This window comes from Ammospiza nelsoni, chromosome 2 (assembly GCF_027579445.1).
Source record: "Ammospiza nelsoni isolate bAmmNel1 chromosome 2, bAmmNel1.pri, whole genome shotgun sequence".
Classification (NCBI taxonomy): Eukaryota; Metazoa; Chordata; class Aves; order Passeriformes; family Passerellidae; genus Ammospiza; species Ammospiza nelsoni.
The window spans coordinates 8,797,998-8,816,862 of record NC_080634.1 but is presented as its reverse complement, the minus strand read 5'-3'; the positions used below and the strand labels follow the sequence as shown (position 1 = coordinate 8,816,862).

Sequence of the window (18,865 nt, the reverse complement as noted above, 5' to 3'; positions counted from 1 at the left end):
TGAGTGATAAAAAAAACTGGCAGGTTGTCTGTACTGGAAACCATCCATCTCCTTTTCATTATCAGCATGTAAACTGGGATCACTGCTCCATTATTCACATGAATGAGAGTTTAAAATTTGATGGTTCACTTGTGCAATATAATTTTCAGAAATCAGTAAGCAATTTAGCGTTTCTTATCCTTAGGAAAGGGTGCTCACTGCTACAGAAAACAACTACACTGAATTATAGCCCTAACATGGAAATTACCTCTGAACCATGCTGGGGCAATGACTTCTGTATGTGCAAATTAAAGAGGCTTTTAATAATAGAGAAATAAAAGCTTTCATGCAGAAGTCTGGGTAATAAACAGTATCAAAAGCACAGCAAAGGTAATATGGATACTTTTACTATGCTTGCAACATGGGATGATAACTACGTCTCTAATTCACAAAGCGTGTAAAAACACAGGAGCAGTAAAACACTAACATGAACATGCTGAGTCATTAATCAGAAGATAAGTTCAATTTATGAGTAGCAATTAATGGTAAAGGATTGTGATCTCCGTTGGGTTCTAGGGTTAAAAGTCCCTGAATACTTTTAGGCTCCAAAGAACCCCAAATATTTATAAAGACAAGTATGGAAAAATGTGACATCTCTACATTCCATTTAACTTCAGTGAGCCAGTCTGGGGTTGATCAATATCACAGGCCTTTGATAATTGATGGAAGAAATCATAAAAAACTTTGAGAAGATCAAAATATTTTCAGGTGTGGTTTGGAGTGTAGTAGAGATTAAAAAAGCATGACATCAAGAAATAAAATGTTATGGGAGTAAAATACCTATATGTAAAACTATGCAAACAAATCTCCATGGGCTAGAAATTAGGGAATTGGGATGTGCCTGTAAAGTTGGAATGTGAAGGTTTACTTTCATGCTTATGAAATGAATAGATTGACATTTGAATTACAAGCAGCATGTAAGATGAACTACTTCCTATGTATTCTTTCTCAATTTAAATTTAAATTAGTTCAATTAAACAGTTTTAAATTAGTTATATTAGTTCTAATTATTATAAAACCCATTTTTCCATGCCTGTTTTGAAGTAATTCCCTACAGCAAGTCTTGATATAACCAAGCATATCCAAACCTATTTTTGTGTACACTCCTCTACCAATCTTTAAACACCAGCGTGATTAAAAAACTTCAGCATGAAACAATTTAAAATTACATTTGAAAATTAAATATTCTGATTATCTTTTCTAACTACCATGCAGAAAATAATCCAACCAAATTATTAACTTGGCCAATCCTAACAGGAAAGCTTGGTCCTTAGTTCTGCTCTTGGCCCCCTGTCCCAGGCCAAGGCTCTCACAATTTTATTGTCATGGTATTTTGTAGCAGAAAAGACCAAGCAACTTTCAAAATTGATTATTTCAACCTCAGCATTATTTTACTGGCCTGCTACAAAACTACATGGGTATATGTCTTGTCTTTTTTTAATTTAAAGGGTGATTATGAAGAGAAATTCAACATTTAGGAAAAGACAGCAAACTAATTCTATGCAAAGCATTAATTTCTTTTTATTCTTCTCTAAATGTAAAGTGCATTCATGGGAGACAATATCTCTTCCAGTGCAAAGGCTGAAGATTGGTCATGTTACCTAGCAGCAATACTTCATTTTGTTATCTTCTATAAAACTGTGAACCCATTTCATTTAAGACAAAGAAGTCTGGTAATAAATTACTTTCTCAGATGGTTCCTGTGTTCTCTTAAACTACATTCTTAAGCAATTTTGATTGTTTTTTTTTTTTTTAGTTCCTGAAAGAGGAAAAAATGTAGTCCCAAGGAGAAATAGCTTGTAATTTAATCTACACTCTTTCACTACACACATGTATTCTGGGACAAAAATAGAATAAGGGAATTCAGGATTGTCCTCAGAGCCTGACACCTGGAGAAGCTCAGGTATCTGAGGAGAGTCTAAATAATTGCTGAATCCGCTATTAGAGCAATTGATGTCAGGGCTCCTTCACCATGCTGGCACTGTTTCCTATGTAGCATTACAGATTTCCTGGCTCAATAGAAAATGAGAAGGCAGATTTTAGCCTGGAGAGCATGGCTGCATTATTTTCTAAGAAGTCTCATGAGTAAACAAAGGGTTCAATTAATTTCCTCCCAAATCAGACACTCCCCCATATCATCACTGTCTCCTACATCCATGGTCAGACACAGGTAGTCAAGCAATAATTCAGCCCCCTTCCACCTTGGCTGCAAGGCTGCCCTATCTCAGATGCCCCCACTTACCATAAGCTGGAATGAATTCAGGCCCTCACATAACTATTCCCTAATTTATTTCCTTGAGCTTTACACAGTTGAACTTCTGTCTCCTGAGTCTGGTTAACTTTCAGGCACCATGCCAAGAGTTAAAGCCCCAGGCATAACTCTCTCTCCTCCTCTGAGTTCTGAGATGCTCTCACCCAGCTGCTGAAGCTTGTGACTCATGATTCAAGCTTTTCAGCAGAGTCACTCCAGAGCCCCTTCCAAGAGGATGCAAAGGTGATGAAGACTTCACAAAGGCTTTCAAATTTCCTCATGTCTTACAGTATCATGCTCAAAAGATGCCATGGAAATATATCAAGTGTTCCCACAGCCTTGCTTGCCTTGGGGAATGCTAATGAATCCCTGATATTTCCATTCTTTCCACTAACACTACGAGCTTTCTGCACAGTTTGGAGCTGCTGCCAGAGTAGGTTAGAAAAAGTCCTTTTTTTATAATGTATCATCTATAATTCTCTTATCAGCTTGACAATGAAGCAGGTCTCACATGTAAAATCTAAAGACTTCCATGCTACATCAAAATAAGTGTGTCTAACAGTAGATTCTCAGACTGACCCCAACTTCAGGCTGGCAACAAGAGCTTTTCTCCTACACTTTGGTTTTCCTGGAAAGAAAACAGGACCATGCAGATTACAGCACAGCCATATAACACTTTGCCTTGAGGCTTCAGTTTGGATAATTATAGGGCAAATAGGTGCAAGACACACAACAGCATGTCCACTGTTTAGTCTAGAGGCAGCCCAGTTGTCAGAAGAGAAAAAACAGACTCTGAGGATGGGATTTATCTGACCAAAGGTAAACCCATAGCCTTTAGTTTATTTGTCTGTTTTCTGCCTCAGCTAGAGAGGGAAACCCCCAACACTGCACCTAAATGCCTCAACTCTACTCTTAACTACCTCACTTTATTTGGAATAAATTATGCAGAGCCTCAGGGATCAATTCAGATGCAAGTATCTACATGATTACATATACATGTCTGTGATGCTGGTTAGATTGATGAGGATCATCAAGTGTCAGCACAGAGATGGAAAATCTGCATATTTGAGGGGTCCAAACAATTTATTGCAACCTTGCACTGTACTACAAAGCACAGTGAGTGTTCTTGGTTAAGATGTTGGTCAAAAATATTAATTTTTTTTCTGCAAATATTGGGGCATTTGTTAAGTTTGTAGACAAAAGTTACAGTGCTGTTAGGCCACTGCTTTTGAGCAGTTACATTGAGTTCTGCATACAGCACTACTGAAGCTTAATTATTAGTAAACCCCTGTTGGTTTTTTCCTCCAAAAATTTGTAAAACATATTAATAAACATGCAAAAATATAAAACAACTTATGAGGATTTTCTATTGTATTATTTTAACATTGCCACAGTACACTATACTCTCTAAGTGAACTTGATAAATGTGAACTTGATAAATTTTCCCCATGTAAAATATTATTTCTTCCCTTCCACAGAAGTGGAAAGTATAGGGAACTATTCCCCATAACACCAAGTGTTTGCACCAATACTGCACAGACAAACCAAGATATGGAAGGTCTCATTTAAAAAAATATTTCAGTATATTCAACCTTAACAAGCTTCTTTTGTGGTAAAAATGTGATTATATGTAATTCTAACTGCATACAATATACAAATGCTCAGACCTGCTGAAAAATGTGCTCATGGAGTCAAATTAGGTAAGCCATGGAATTAGATGTGGACTATTGATGCCTGTGAGTTGGCAATTTGTTTGAGGCCTTTTGCGCAGCAGCACTTGGGAAACCTGTGGCAGATGCATGGATGGGCTCCAGTTCTGTGTGGCTGCACAGGAAACAAGACAGGCATGGCAAAATCTACAGTTCTTTTTTATATTATCCTGACTGCAGTTCAGGAGGACTGTGCACTCAAATATAGGTGGGTTATTGTAGAAAAATATACCGTTCCATAAGCCATAAATCCAACAAAGCACAGCCTTCACTGCTCAATATGATATTTCCAACTTTTTATGAAATACCCTCTGAAATTCTTCCAGTGGTAACTCATTTCTGCTGCACTCTGCCTACAGCCTTCTCTACACAGCCCAATTCTCATGCGAATGTCTCACCCCTTCCAATTCTCTTTTCCTGTTACAACCAAAAATATCAATATAATCCCTAATATTTCCTCTCTCTGCACTAGTGCTACGAGCCTAAATACAGTAAAATAAATCTAACTGCTATTTTTCTTTAATTCTCCTTCCTTACTAGAAGACTAGCAAAGGAAGGAAAAGTAAAGAAAATGAAAGAGCAGCAAAACTTTTATTTTACAGCTATCCATTACTATTAGATAAGCTAAATCACACACAAAATATCAAAATCCACAGAAACATGTCTGCAACAGGAGTTTTGGTAGTATGGACACAGAGCTGATAACATGAAATGCTAACTCATATCATACTAAACAAGATAATGACATGAAGCAAACAGGCTTTGAGTACAGATGTACTTAACCGACACAGCATATTCTGTTTTCCTAATCCTTTAATATAACCATCCTCTGACTTCTCCACATTGATTTCAACTGATTGGCACTTCCACTCAGCACCTCCCTCTGGGAAATTTGGCATCACCTTAAGAACAAAAAAGACAGGGTAATCTGCCCAATAACTTTAGTAGAGTCCAACTCCTATTCTTCAGCAGCAATGGTCATAGGATTGACAAGATTTTCTCTTTCTAATCTAAAAATACAGAGCCTTTTTTTCAAATTCCACCAATACATCAAATACAGCATCAGCTGTTGAACACAACTACTCCTGGTCATATACAACTGAAGTACATTTAATATACATTTTCTAAGAAATGACAAAAAGACACCAAGCAAGCCCCACGGCCAGTTTTAGAGTTCTTGCTTAGAAGATTTGAGGATTTATTAAAGATTGATTAAGGAGTTCTTTGATCTGACCTTTTTTTGGAAAGCAAATAAATTAAAAGCCACACAAAACCCAACATCCCAGAGCCACTTCTCCTACATGAAATAACAAAAACATAAACTGCAATCTAAATGATTAAGCCAGTCAAATGATAGCTCCTAATAAGTGGAGCTATCAATATGGTGAAGTCCATTACTTTATCAGTAATGAAGACTGAAATAAACTTCCCAAGTGATAGAGAACTTTAGTGTATGGTTAGAACTGAACAGGAAAAAGAAATTAAATTTACACTTGATAAATCTATCATACTGCTCATGCACATTTTAAGGACAAACAGGCTAAAAAATAAAAATAAATATTGCTGTAGATAAATATGAGAACACAAACATAAGGAAATATACAACAGGTAGAAATGAACAATCATGCAGTGAAAATCCAGCAAAGCAGTCTTTTACAGCTGGGAAATAAAACTGAATGCACCTCTCTGAGTCTGAATGAAGACATTGAAATAGGAGGCAAGACAAAGACATGAACTGAAGATGACTCAGACCACTTAATTTTTCACTTTAGCAGAATTCAAGTCATGTATAAGCTTTCATGGTGACTGTCAGTGTCCTGTGGCCCTTTAGAGGAATTTTTTACTTACTTAGTGCAGTACTAAAATATTGTTTATGCTTAGTTACTTGCATGAATGTTTATGTCATCAACTGTGAGAATACGGATTTTACACAACTGGCCAGAATGCAGCAATTTTACTCTAGATCTTCCTTCAGATTCTAAAAACATGGGGAAAACGTGCTTTTATAAATTGTAAATGTTGTTACTGTAGCCATATACATAATACATTCTTTAATCTTTCTTTTTTACAAAAAGGAGTAGACTAGTTGGTTTATTTCTAGTTGTGCCAGTCTTCCTGAAATAGCCCAAAAGAGTGCTCTGCAATTGCTTATCAAGGGATTTCAGTTGTTTCTCTTGAGGTGACTGCAACGCAGATTGTTTGGAATTTCTGCAGTAACAGAAAGGTTAAACATTTTAAACTAGAGGTCAAAGTCAGGCTTGGCACTGACTGAACACCTTCCTAAGCTACTACTGAGCTCAGACCATCCTTTTTCTCACTATACTAAGTTTCTTTGAAATACTAGAGGATGCAGACTTCCCTGCTAAAGCACATATAACTTCAACCATTTAAAACCCCTCTGCACAGCTTTACAAAAGCCCACAATAATAGAATATTTATGGAGTGGGAAAAAAAAAAAAGCAGGAATCAGAAGCCAATTTCATTTACAGGCTGTTATAACTTCTAAAATGTCCACAATAGGGCAAAACACCAGAGCTCTGCAAGCAAAGCAGCACTATGAAATAAAGACAGCAGACAGTGAAGGAACAAAGACTGTAAGGTGTAGTCAAGGTGCCAGGCTGGCTTTAAATAAGCTCACTCAGGTCCCAGAAGTAATATAGCCATGACAGCAGGGAGCTCAATTTGGGAAAGCTGTCTGAAGGCTGAAAAGAGCTGAACCCAAGTTAACATTTTGACCTCTCCATGTAGGAGAGGGTTTTTTATTTAGACTTACAAGGACAGAGAAATTTCATTTTAAAAAATGCTTTAAAGGGATGGAAAATAAACTAGGTAGGCAGTAATCATTATCCTCTACCAGCTGTAAGTTTCATGCATTTTAGTTCAAATGTAGAATTGTCTGTATATTCTGAAAAAATTAATTAAATTCACACAGCAGTTGTGATCAGTATGTTAGATTGCCATGATTAACTTATGAGGCCAATACAAATTATGTCCTTCATCCCAAGTCCTAAAGCAAAGTTATTGCCTAAGAAGCTTGTACTACTGAAACAGCTTCAACTTAAAACCAGAAGTCCTCCATGAGTGTTATTTCAAAAACAGGTAACCAAAGAGCCAAAATTTACAAACAGATGTTACTTTCCTTGTGCAAGGTAGCTGAAGTAAACATGACATCTGCAGGAAAGCAAATCACGGCTATTTCAGACTGTAAATTGTAAGCAAATCTAAAAATTGAAGGCTAGAATTCTAACATGTTTAAACTCCAATTCTGAATCAGCACAATGCCCAGATTTCCTGATTACAGAGGCAGATGAAATCCAGGGGATCAGCTCCCATTCACGAGCAAAGATGCACTTAAAAGAGGTGGCAAAAAGAGATGATGCAAACACATGAGCAGAAGTGGTCTTGGGCACCACATCCTTCAAAAAAATGATGCTTCTTTAGGAATTACAGGTCAAACAAGCAAAGAAGTCTAAGTGTGCATGCAATTTCAAAAGTTAACCTGTACCAGACACTTGTAGTAACATACACTCAAAGACAACACATTCACATACTAAGTATCTTCAAAAAGCACAAGTGATCAGCTCTGTGCTAGGTCAGTGCCATGACCTTTAATGAGTCTTAGTGAATATAACAAAGCGTATTTTCTGGAGCAGTATAACACGTGAACAGAAAATGTACATTTTCATGTCTATTTTGAATGCCAGATGGACATAAAGAGAACTGGAAACTGTTTAATCATACTTTGAGTACTGCATGTGAATGTAATTCTGAAGGGCATAGCTGACCCATTTTGCAAAGACAGAACAGAAGGTAAAAGACCCCACAAGCATCCTTTTGGTGCTTACCATAAACTGCCTTTTTTTTTATATAAGTGCGACCTTGGTGGTCACCTGTGTGTCAAAATGAAGTAGGCTTAAAAGCTCAGTCATTTATGATCTGATTTAAAAACCAAGTTCTAAACAAAATAATCAATTTTTGCCTTTAGGGTAATACTGGGGAGAAAAACAAAAATTTGGAAAGCACAAACAAGCAAACAAAAACCCAAAACCAAACACAAAGAATAAAAACACACCCGAAATGTAATTAAAGCAATACTTAAACATGGAAACTAACAGCAAATGGCTAACCAGATTTGCTTTCCAGCACTTTTAGAGGCTCTTCTATCTTTGTGGTAGCCTGTAACAACACCTTGAGCAAATCACATTTGTAAAGGATAGGTGTGCCTTTGTTTTCATGCAGCAGAGGAAAGGGGACATAGTGGTTTAGTAGTAGCTATTACACAGAACACATATAATAATAACGTTCTAATACATAGAATACTTGACAGGTTATTCCAACCATTCATATACAATAATTATTATGGGAAAACTGTTTAATTTGTATTAAAAACAGGAAGTCACTAAAACACCCAGCACCTACAGGCTTACGCTGTAAATTTATCAAATATAAAAGTATTGATTCCTCTTAATGTAGACCATATACAACTTTTCTCCTGAGTAAAAAAAAACGTGGTGATTATTAAACCTTTACTTTTAGAGAAAAGTAAAGGATTTTCATGAACATGCATTAAAAATAGTTAGAATAAAGATCCAGCAATAGTTAGTTGCACAATGCTGTACTGATAATACCATCACAGTAAAAACACTCAGAATAAATTTATTGTCAATCTAACTCAACAGTTGAGAAATAAGCTTAAAAGAAGACTTGTTTCTTTCACCAATATCACTTTGATTTAAAATTCAGATTACTCAAAAGGGAGTAATTTCCTGTTTCATTTATGCAAAAATAAGGCGACTGACAAAAGGGTGTTTTTTCTGCATATGCAGATTCAGGTGCATATAAATCACCCTTTGTGAGGGCAGGAATTCTGCAAATATGTTCAACACTTATTAAAATATCTAATAAAGCATCTCTAGACATTCTATTTCACTGCACTGAAAATAAATTAGCAAGTACAGATATGTCTGCTGTAACCCCTTGAGTAGTCATAAGTGAAAACACCCTTGTAAATTGTTTCATTCTTTTACTGATATGACTGAAATTAGTTTTATAATTGATGTTAAAGACATGAAATTGCTTTGAAGCATTAACAGATTGATCATCTAAATAAATATTAGAGTCAAGAGAGACTATGTCATTTTGTGCTCTACTTTTCTAACTGAAAATTATTCTCAGGCTAATTGAAAAATTATGTAAAGAGACATTTATTCTTGTTAATTTTAAGATGGGTAGAACAACTCAATATAAATGGAATTTTCCCAATATCTCCAAATACAGACAGAGCATTTATGCCAGTTTCTCCATTAACCATATAAAACACAATCTTTACAGAAGAACTTAAGCAAATGGATCATTCTTAGATTCTAGTGTGCAAGTGCCTGTTTAGTAACCTTGTTATCAAATTGGGAGTGTCACAGAGCCAAGTAAACTAGGAAAGCCTTGCAACCTAAGTTTATGGTGCATATGAATATGCATTATAAAGGTAAGTAAGAACTGAATATACCATTTTCACTACTGGCATATTTTTGTCTCCAAGAGGCTAGGAGCTTCAAATAAAACTATTCATGACACAAAGAATGAGAATAATTTACCAAAAATGTTACCAGCAACAACTTCAGATTCTGGTCTAGACGCTTACAAAACCTTCAGCTGCGGCTAACCAAGTCTAAACAGAAAAACTGATTACGTCCTCATTATATTTACTCAAACTTTTTTATATCCCCATGATTACAATTGAATTTTTTTTCTTCTTGTTCATCTTAAATTTTATTTTAGCAGGCAGCCTTCCCAAATCCTGATTTTGAGATCAGCTTTCATGAATGCTCTGTCAGAGCATCCAAAACAAGTGGAGTATCAATATATTTTGAGGAAAATGACAGGCATCAGCTTCTCAAGGAAAAAAGGATGAAATGCCTCTGAAGTTACATCCTTGAAAATTAAGAGAAAAGACAAAGCAAACTCCTCCTTACACACACAGAAAGATCTTACAAAGGCACCTACCTACAGAGACAATGACAGCAGCTGTAGCATCTCACGTCTATCAGTCATAATCTAGAACAGTGCCAATTTCTATTAACCAAGCAATAGAGGAACTGAAATTACTCCTCCTGGTCTACGCAAGTCACTGCGGTTGCTCCAGCGCATTCTGATGACTTAATTAGGAAGATGGTGCAGCACATGTGGTTTTCCAGCCAGGTTCATCACAAAGGCCACATCATCAAAGCACAAGAGTTGTGTCTTCTACAGCTAGATTAAAAATAGGGATTTCTTCATTAAGTGTCATGCAGCTGACTGTGCCTCTTGATTTGTCTCCGTTTATTCAGACAATTAAATAAAGCGTCATGCTTTATTTATTTCTTTTTAAAGGCTAATAAAGAAGCTGTGAATTGAAGTACAGCTGGCAATCTTTTTATTTATTAAGACCTCAGTGTACACAGTGGCAATCTCTGGAAGCACGTGCTGGGATTTTTTTCCGCTTTTTAATATATGTTCTCTTTGCAGGCACAACATTTTGCCTCATAGGAATTAGAAACCTTTGTCATCCTCTCCAGCATCAAGGAGTCAGAAAAAAAACCATCACAAAAAGCCCAGAACAATTAAAAAACAAGACAAAACTAAAACTACCACCCAACAGGGAAAACCTAAGGTCACAAAAAAGTCCACAAATATGAAATCCGAGTAGAGAAATTGGAAAACTTAAAGAAAGATAGATAAATGATAAAACTGTAAAAATTAGCTAGCATATAATCAAGTCAGAAAATACTTAAAATTTGGTCACCATACTCCAAATTAACAAAAACCAGCTATTTCCTTTTACTTCTATCAGCAGGGATGGATGACTAAAGAAATTACATGATTGTTATGTAGGTATATTAACTGAAATTATTACACATAATATACTACATACTTTTCATTTCCTGATAACAAGAAATTATTATCTCTTGTGTTATTAAGTAATCTCATTTGTATAACCATAATGGGAATTATGCATGGTAATGTCATACCATAGAAACACCACAATATTTCCTTGATAACAAATACATTGTATCACAACATAATGGGATCTAGCCTTACTCCATGAATATTAGGAAATTTTAAAAATATTCCACAAGGAAGGATGACCTACTGCTCTGCACTTCAAAGAAAGCTGAAGCTTCCATGAGGCAAGATGACTTCTCAGTCTTAAGAGTTACTAACTGATAATTGTATGTCATTATGCATATTTACAAAGGCACATGCACACAAAAAAAAGTAGTGATGAAATGAGATGATCTCAGGTGCTAGTTCTTTCTTTCTGCAGGAGGTTTAAGGATGGCCTATGCACATTGCAGGGATAAGAGAAACAAGAGGAAGATGTGAACGCAAACATGGTCTTCACCAGAGCAGAGATTTCAGTTTTTCTTAATTTCTTAGCTCTCTTTTTATTTACTCAGCCTAAATAAAACCCTTCCTTAGGAGTCAAAATGTGAGGGGTGCTTGATTTGGGTTTTGGCTTACATTTCCAGTTCTGAACTGACAAGAATATTCCGTCCATTTCAAGTTAAATGGATGTGCATGATAGAAGCTCATCTTTCGACATGTTCCTTGACCCCAGCAAGGCCTAAACTGTCTCTCTATTCTCCCTTAATGCGACCTTGACTTCCACAACCTACAAACTTGGTGGCACTTACAAGTGGAAGCAATACATTAAATCATCATCCCTTGATACACATCACTTACAGATGCATTTGTCACAGTTCTATTAAATTAGGATCACAAAAATGTAATTTATGGCCAAGAGTGACACTTGATAAAGCCTGTGAAAACAAAATTACCAGAAAACGTGCGACAAAACACAGGACTTCTTTCCACTCCAATCTGTCAACAAGAACAGACCCTCCATGATTGTACTCTGTAAAGTAGAATTTATGTGATATAAAGTTAAGAGAATGTCAGGATGAATCTGGGAGCCTGGTTGGTGAGCTGGATTTGAGCTGGCACTGCACCCTTGACCTAAGGATGCCTACCAACACGGTGGGATGCTTCAGTGAGAGCACAGCCAGCAGGGCGAGGGGCAATGGGCTCCCTTCCTGTTGTGGTTTCATGAGTGCCCGTGGAAGGAAAAGAAAAGAAAGAGTGCATCCTATGCAGACTAAATGATTTCCATGTGTCTTCCAGCCTAATGACTTGCCTGATTCCGTAGGTGTTCCTACCTCTGGGTTACTCACTTCAACTCATATCTAAATGTATATATTAAATAAAAATATAGATAAATGTTATCTTCATTTGGCCTCAGACTCAAGGACAAATAGAAATTGCATGGAATTTGCAGATTATTAAAAATCTGACTCTCTTAAATCATATTGTTCTTCAGAGTTAAGATTACTCAGCAATTTAGAGCTTGTATCATGTTGCACAGTCTCAGGTACAAAGTATTTGTTTTGCTTTTTTTTTGCTTCTGTCCTTACCTTATTTTCCCTGTGACTTAAAAACCAAGCTTTGGAAAGCTTACTGGCTCATCTCACAATAGTTACCAACATGACTTTACTTTCAAATACTATAAATTTATAACAAGAAAACACCAAGCCCTGCCATTGTTTTTTACTGAGTTTTGCTGTTGGATCAGAAAAGCTGAAAACTATTCTGAAGTACTTCCCAATTGAAGGAATTTAAGTTCATATCCACCATTCTTCAAGAAGTGCCAAGATCACTCAATTTTCTTAGCTCAATGAGGCATCACTCTTCCTTTACATTTTCATGATGAGGGGCTTAGACGAAATGTGAGCATTCAAATCTCTTTGACTCTCAGCCTATGCCAAAAGACAGCATGGGTTGGTTGAGTCTGGCTGAACATTCCCTTTTTTTAAACATTCTTCTCAAAAAAAGACCTGTGTAACCACAAAACTAGCTCAATTCTATTCAATGCCTTTTTCAGTCCTTGACAGATTTATTTTGAATATTTGACTGAAAATCCATCCAGGCACTCAAAAAATACAGAAAAATTCCTGAATGCACATTACAAGACCCTGGTTTTCTTCATGAAGCAGCAAGTTAAGATCTTCCAGTGCTACAAAACTTTTACTCAATACACCTTCACAGGTTGCAGAGAAATTAGAAGAAGGTGGAATTCCTTGTTAAAATGTATCAAACAGACCTATAATTCCTAAGTATATTTTGACAACAAGTTCAGTAATGTTACAGGTTAAAAATACAAATCTTTTTTTCTCTAGGCAGATGACAAAGTTTTGAGTACTAAAAAGTTGACAGCAATTAAAAAAGAAAAAATAGACACCAAACAATTTAGTTACTGATGTTACTGAATTATGATTGCCCTGACAAAAGCCCTAATAAAGGAGTATTCAGATTCCAAAACAACTGCCTCTTTTTCACTGCCTTTAAGATGCTATGGTAAGCAATCTGAATTTATGGGAGTTTCTTTAGGATCAATTGTCTCCTGTTGCAAACAAGCAGACTAGGTAGGAGGGTGAATTTATTTCCTGCAGTGCTTCAGTAATAAGCCAGTGAGTATTAGGGAAAAGGAAACTTAAAATATTACTTTCTGCCCCAGGAAAAGTCAAATCCTGAACTGATCCTCCTCAGTAAGCTACTGTAGCTGCCAAAGAGAGTTGTTTACTTTATGAGTTTTATACATACGCCCATGAATAATTTCTCAAGTTTATATTTCATGATGTACATCTTGTATATCTTATGCTATATATCTGTATTTCTTATAGAGAACCTATTTTGTGGAGAAACAATGAACAGTAAACCATAGAGGTCCAGAAGCTCTTAAAAAGTTCTCAAAAATCTGGGCTCAAAACAGGTGTTTTCCTTTTCTTCCTCTCTGTAAAACCTATAGAGAATTCTGTTGCAAAAATATTATAATCTATCAGAAGCATTCAAATTTTTTTGTTTGTTTTCAGCATTGCTGACAAATTTGTCATGTTTCTACAAGGCTTTCTTTGTGCAGGTATCTCTGTAAAGCTCAAGGATTGACACCAAACAACACAAGTGGCATCTGCTCCAGTTCAGATGGAGAGATTTTCCACAACACTCACTGTTTGGAACCAAGTTCCAAACCCGGCAAAAAGCAGCAGGAATGCTCCTGTTGTCTCCATTACCAATCCAAAAACGTGTAAGTTCGCAGTTATTTATGTCAGAAAGAAAAAAATAAATCAGTTCAAATTATTAACATCTCTTTCTGTATGTCATGTATAGTTTTGGGGGTTTTTTTTGTTTTTTTGCTTTTTTGACAATCTATTAACTGGTAATTTTAAAACACTTTAAAGACTTAACTGAAAACACAGAGCTCAACATATGCATCTAAACATAATATGGCATTAGTTAATGCCATGTTTTCTTTAAAATCAGCTATCATGTTTTCCAGCTTTAAAATATGCAGAGCAACTGGCAAGGAAAAAAAAAAAAATCACATCTTTCCCAGATAATGTTCAATCCCTGATTAAATAAAGATGTGCCAAGGCAGAGATACTTCATGCCTCAGGAGACAGCCATGGTGGAATTGTGAGTGTATTTTATATGTGAATTAGAGGTAAGATGTAATGACATGAGATGAAAGGCTCAGCCGTGATTTTAATAAAGGGGGGAGACAGTGCTTCCCTGCAGACCCCATATGCAAAGGAGTCAGACTCAACAAGAATATATGAAAAGATTCAACAAAAAATACAACAAATGCTTCAAAGTTATAAGGCCACTATTAAAATTCATCACATTTTACTGAAGCTGAGTATTCCACATCTGAGGGTAAGCGCTAACACATTTCTTATAAACTTCATTTCCTATGAAAAGCTACATCATCAGTAAGGCTGGAATATTTTCAATTTTCAGACAAAACAGAATCATGTTTTGAAACCATAACATCTCATTTTTTAAAGGTTTCTAATAACATCACTAAAAATAATTCCCTGAATTTTTTTATTTTAAGAGTATGGTCTTAACTGTAATAAAATATAACAACTTAGTAGTATTACTATGATAACAGACACTTCAGGTGCTTAATACTTTTAGCATTCCTCAGGAAAAGCTATTACCTATTGCTCCATTGTTTTTTAAAAATTTTTTATGGCTGTAGCAGAAATCTAAAGAACCATTATTTAATTTTCTTTCATTAAACATAGGAAATAGAGATTTTTCACAGTTCTCTCTCATTCTCTGCATTAAAAAAAAAAGACATGCCTTTGTAAGGAATAGACATGAAAAGAGCAAAATGAATGGGATGAACTGCTTAAAGGAAAAAAATAATCCTTCTTTATTTGATCTTTTGTGATAATCACACTCCTGGCCCCCTGCCAGCAAGGCTCAGCATGCTGATGTCTGGCCAAGTACAGTACTCTTGGTTCAAGTCTGAGGTCTGTGATGAAAATTACAAAGCAGAGGCAAAAATCAAAATGCCACCTGTGATTTTATTCTGAAACTAATTTGATGGAAAAAGTAATACAATGAAAACAGTCTTTTTAGTAAGGACTATGAAACTATGACTAAATTGAAACCAAGGCAAGTGGATGGAGGTAGCTATCAAGCAAATACATTTGGATCTGCAGGCATTCCTTTTAAAACGAGCAGTAGATGTCTTTGTGACAGGTAAATTGCTTTGAGATTATGTTTGAAGTCCAAGGTCAAACTTTTAAAATGATAATTTTAACTTGCATCTTCCTTTACTCTGGAGTCTTTCTGCATTTGAAAACCAACAAAACCAGGAAAAATCCCCCAATAATTTATTTCTTTATTTTCTGTGAACCACCTTACAATACAGGCGAACAAACAAATGCTTGAGGAAATCTTTTTTCTTCCCCTTTTCTTTTAGAAGTCGGTATTTGAGCTAGTTGCTCAAAAGGTATGGGGAAAAGAGTTCTATAGCCACAAAATTCTGTATTCACAATGTACTCAAATTAGAAATCAAGCCAGTAAAGTCTTCTACATTATTATTCAGATTGAAACCAGAAAAAGCAACCAGTAAAATCCAGCATGCCACTTATTTTTCTATATAGTTGTGCTTTCCTGAAAAGTTGTACGTCATTAGCAGAACTGATCAAAGTATGGTTAGATTTTTCTTTACAAATATTGAAAATTGCTCAGAATTACTTGGAAGCTGCTTTTAGAGATTTGCTATTTAAAAAAAAAACCCCAAAGTTTTGTTTCCTTTGTTTTACTACAACATAAATTTACTATTTTCTGAAGCAATACATGTTCCCTGTTTTACCACCATCTTCTTTATAAATTTGTACGGTATCTTGCCATTTGTATACACACTACCCCTCTCTGAACTGGTAAGAATTACCATACGCAAGCACCAGGACAATCCCTGGTCTCTGGGCCTCACTGAAACACTGCATTTCAGCAATCCCCAGCTGCTATTTTGCTTTTCTTCAGGAAGGTTCTCCATAGATTTCCAATTCTCATTGATATTCAAGTCTGTTTCTGCCCTCTCTATCTTCCCCCCACCAACTGTGCTAATCAAAGGAATGCTTTAATAGCCACCTTAACCTTCTCATATTTTCATGCCACTCCCTTTCTATATTTTCCTTTGCAGTCAAAAAACCCCAACCATTGCAGCACAGACAATACAATTAAACTGCCAGATTCTGTGTGTTATGCATGCAGATAGGCTCACAACTTCCTTAACTCCACACATACACACATTTTAACATCCAGAGAGAACTTCAGGTATATTCATGCACATATTCACATGGACAGCAAAAAAACCATGAGCATTTATGTTTAAATAAAAGGCACCTACCTGGAATGAGCTGGCCCAGTAACTGATGGCATCTGGAAAGGCTGAATACAGCAACTACAGCCAGAAAAGGATAATGTTTCCATTTCATGATGTGTCCCTCCTTGCATTACACCAGCTCAGCAGCACTAACAGTCAATGTCACCTGAAATACACCATGGAAATAAGAGCAGAGGAATTAATGACAAATTGAGGTACTAATAAATATTTTTGTCCAGATTAACTCCATGAAGTGTGCTGGTTTCAATACAGCTTTAGCTATTACAACAATGTTAAATTTCCTAGCAGTTAGACAGTTGAAAACCACAAACAGAATATTAGCTATCCTTGCAGAGCAGACAACCCCAAACCAGATGTTTTAAAGGGAGACACAAGGATCCCCATGGTGCACATATATGTGTTTACAGTGCTGCATGTTGTTTGATTAAATTATTAAAGAAATTGCTCACTTCAGCAGGATAAAGTACATGTTTAATCCATCTCAGTGCTAGAAATACTTAAACCCCTGCAGAAGTTGGAACCACAGTCAAGGCTATTCAACTTACTATGAAAGGAGGGTTAAAACTTCACTTTAGCCTTATGAAATTATGTTTTGCTGAAGGCGGATTAGGTATAATTGTTCAAGTTATTACTGGGTAAAATTAAGACAATTTTCTGGTGAGTTTGCAATCTTATGAAGGAAGACAATACTTGGAATAAAAAAAAAATATTTTTAACCAAAATATTACTTTTAGATGCATCATTCTGGCCACCACATCTGTAGATTAAAAAGCATTCACAGCTCTGCTGGTGCTTAAAAGCCATCTCTGCTCATCCTACTTATTAGTTTACTCTTCACCTACATTAGTGCTTAGTATAGACTTGTCCAGAAATCATGGAATTGTTGGGGCTGGAAGGGACCCCTGAAGTTCCTCCAGTCCCATCCCCTGGCAAGGGAGGGTTACCTGGAGCAGGTTACACAGGAGTGCACCCAGGTGGGAATGGAATGTCCCCAAAGGGGGAGACCCCATGGCCACCCTGGGCCTCAGGCCTTGTTTTCAGCCTGTTCCAAACACCTTTCCTCTAAAACTTCCGAAAATATACATGGTGTTTTTCAGATGATCTCAGTAGATTTTTAAAAGCAGTAAGATTTTTTTTTTTAGATAATTAAATGCACAATCTGATGGTTTCATTTTGGGTGATTTTTTTGGGGGGAGGTTCTTTCAGTGCTTTGGTTTTTTTTAAAGGGCCCTTCTCTAAATACTAACCCAAATGCATGTGAATGTAGCATTGCCTATATTCCAGAGTGTCTGGGGTTCATGACAAGATCATGATGGTGAAAAGACACACTGTTTTAAGTGTCTGTCAAATGGTGAGACGTGCCAAATTGCCTGACCCTAACCAACAATTAGAGACCACCAAGGAACTGTAAATCTGACATACACTGACACAATAAAAACTACTCCAGCAATAAATAATTATGTTAGACCTTAACTTCACAGCTACACTTATTTCACTCACCTTGTTGTCAATGTATACTCAGAGATGGCCAGTTTGGATGATGAATCTGACATTATTTAAATGCCATCAGACATAATTGCAATAGTGAAGAAAACCACAGTGACACCAGTCACTTGTTTGTGCTGTTGGGACAGAAGAGTTTCATCTGTAAACCTAATACCTATTTAATGACTACAGATTGAAGAGTTGCATGACTACTGGGAGCACTCAGTGCCACCTGACACTTTTGGATGTTCAAAAAGGCATAAATAAGTTTCATATGAACAGATTCCATCTCCTACACATGTTGCATTTAAAATTGTCTTTTTGTGTTGCATCTGTGCCTACACTATCTTAGTAACTAGAAATAATAATCCATTTCCTATTATAATTACCCGTGTCTCACAACAGATTTTACTTTTTTTCCTCATTTCAACCACACAGCACACAAAATCTCCCTGTTCCTTCCATTCTCCTTCTTTTAATTTCCCCTATCACTCATATGGCTGCTCTTCTGTTGCAAACAGCTTGACAGCTCTTAATGGCAGAGTTAACTGCAATAAATAGCCAAGGTGCTACATGCTGCTCATGGTTGCTCATGGTAGGGCTCCAAGACTGAAATTTGGAGGCTCAGGCCCTTAAAATACCTATCTA

At 36.2% G+C, this 18,865-nt stretch overlaps 1 long non-coding RNA gene across 1 annotated transcript in view; it reads right to left on the bottom strand.

Moving 5' to 3' along the window:
* Positions 1-9,230: 9,230 nt before the first annotated feature.
* The window catches only part of LOC132069775 (uncharacterized), a 60,945-nt gene continuing 51,310 nt past the window's right edge, over positions 9,231-18,865 (bottom strand). Inside the window, exons 3-4 of the long non-coding RNA XR_009417824.1 lie at positions 16,736-16,877; positions 9,231-10,245 (exon numbers count right to left, since the gene is read on the bottom strand). This is a non-coding gene — a long non-coding RNA (uncharacterized LOC132069775). The remainder of the gene's footprint in view (positions 10,246-16,735; positions 16,878-18,865) is intronic.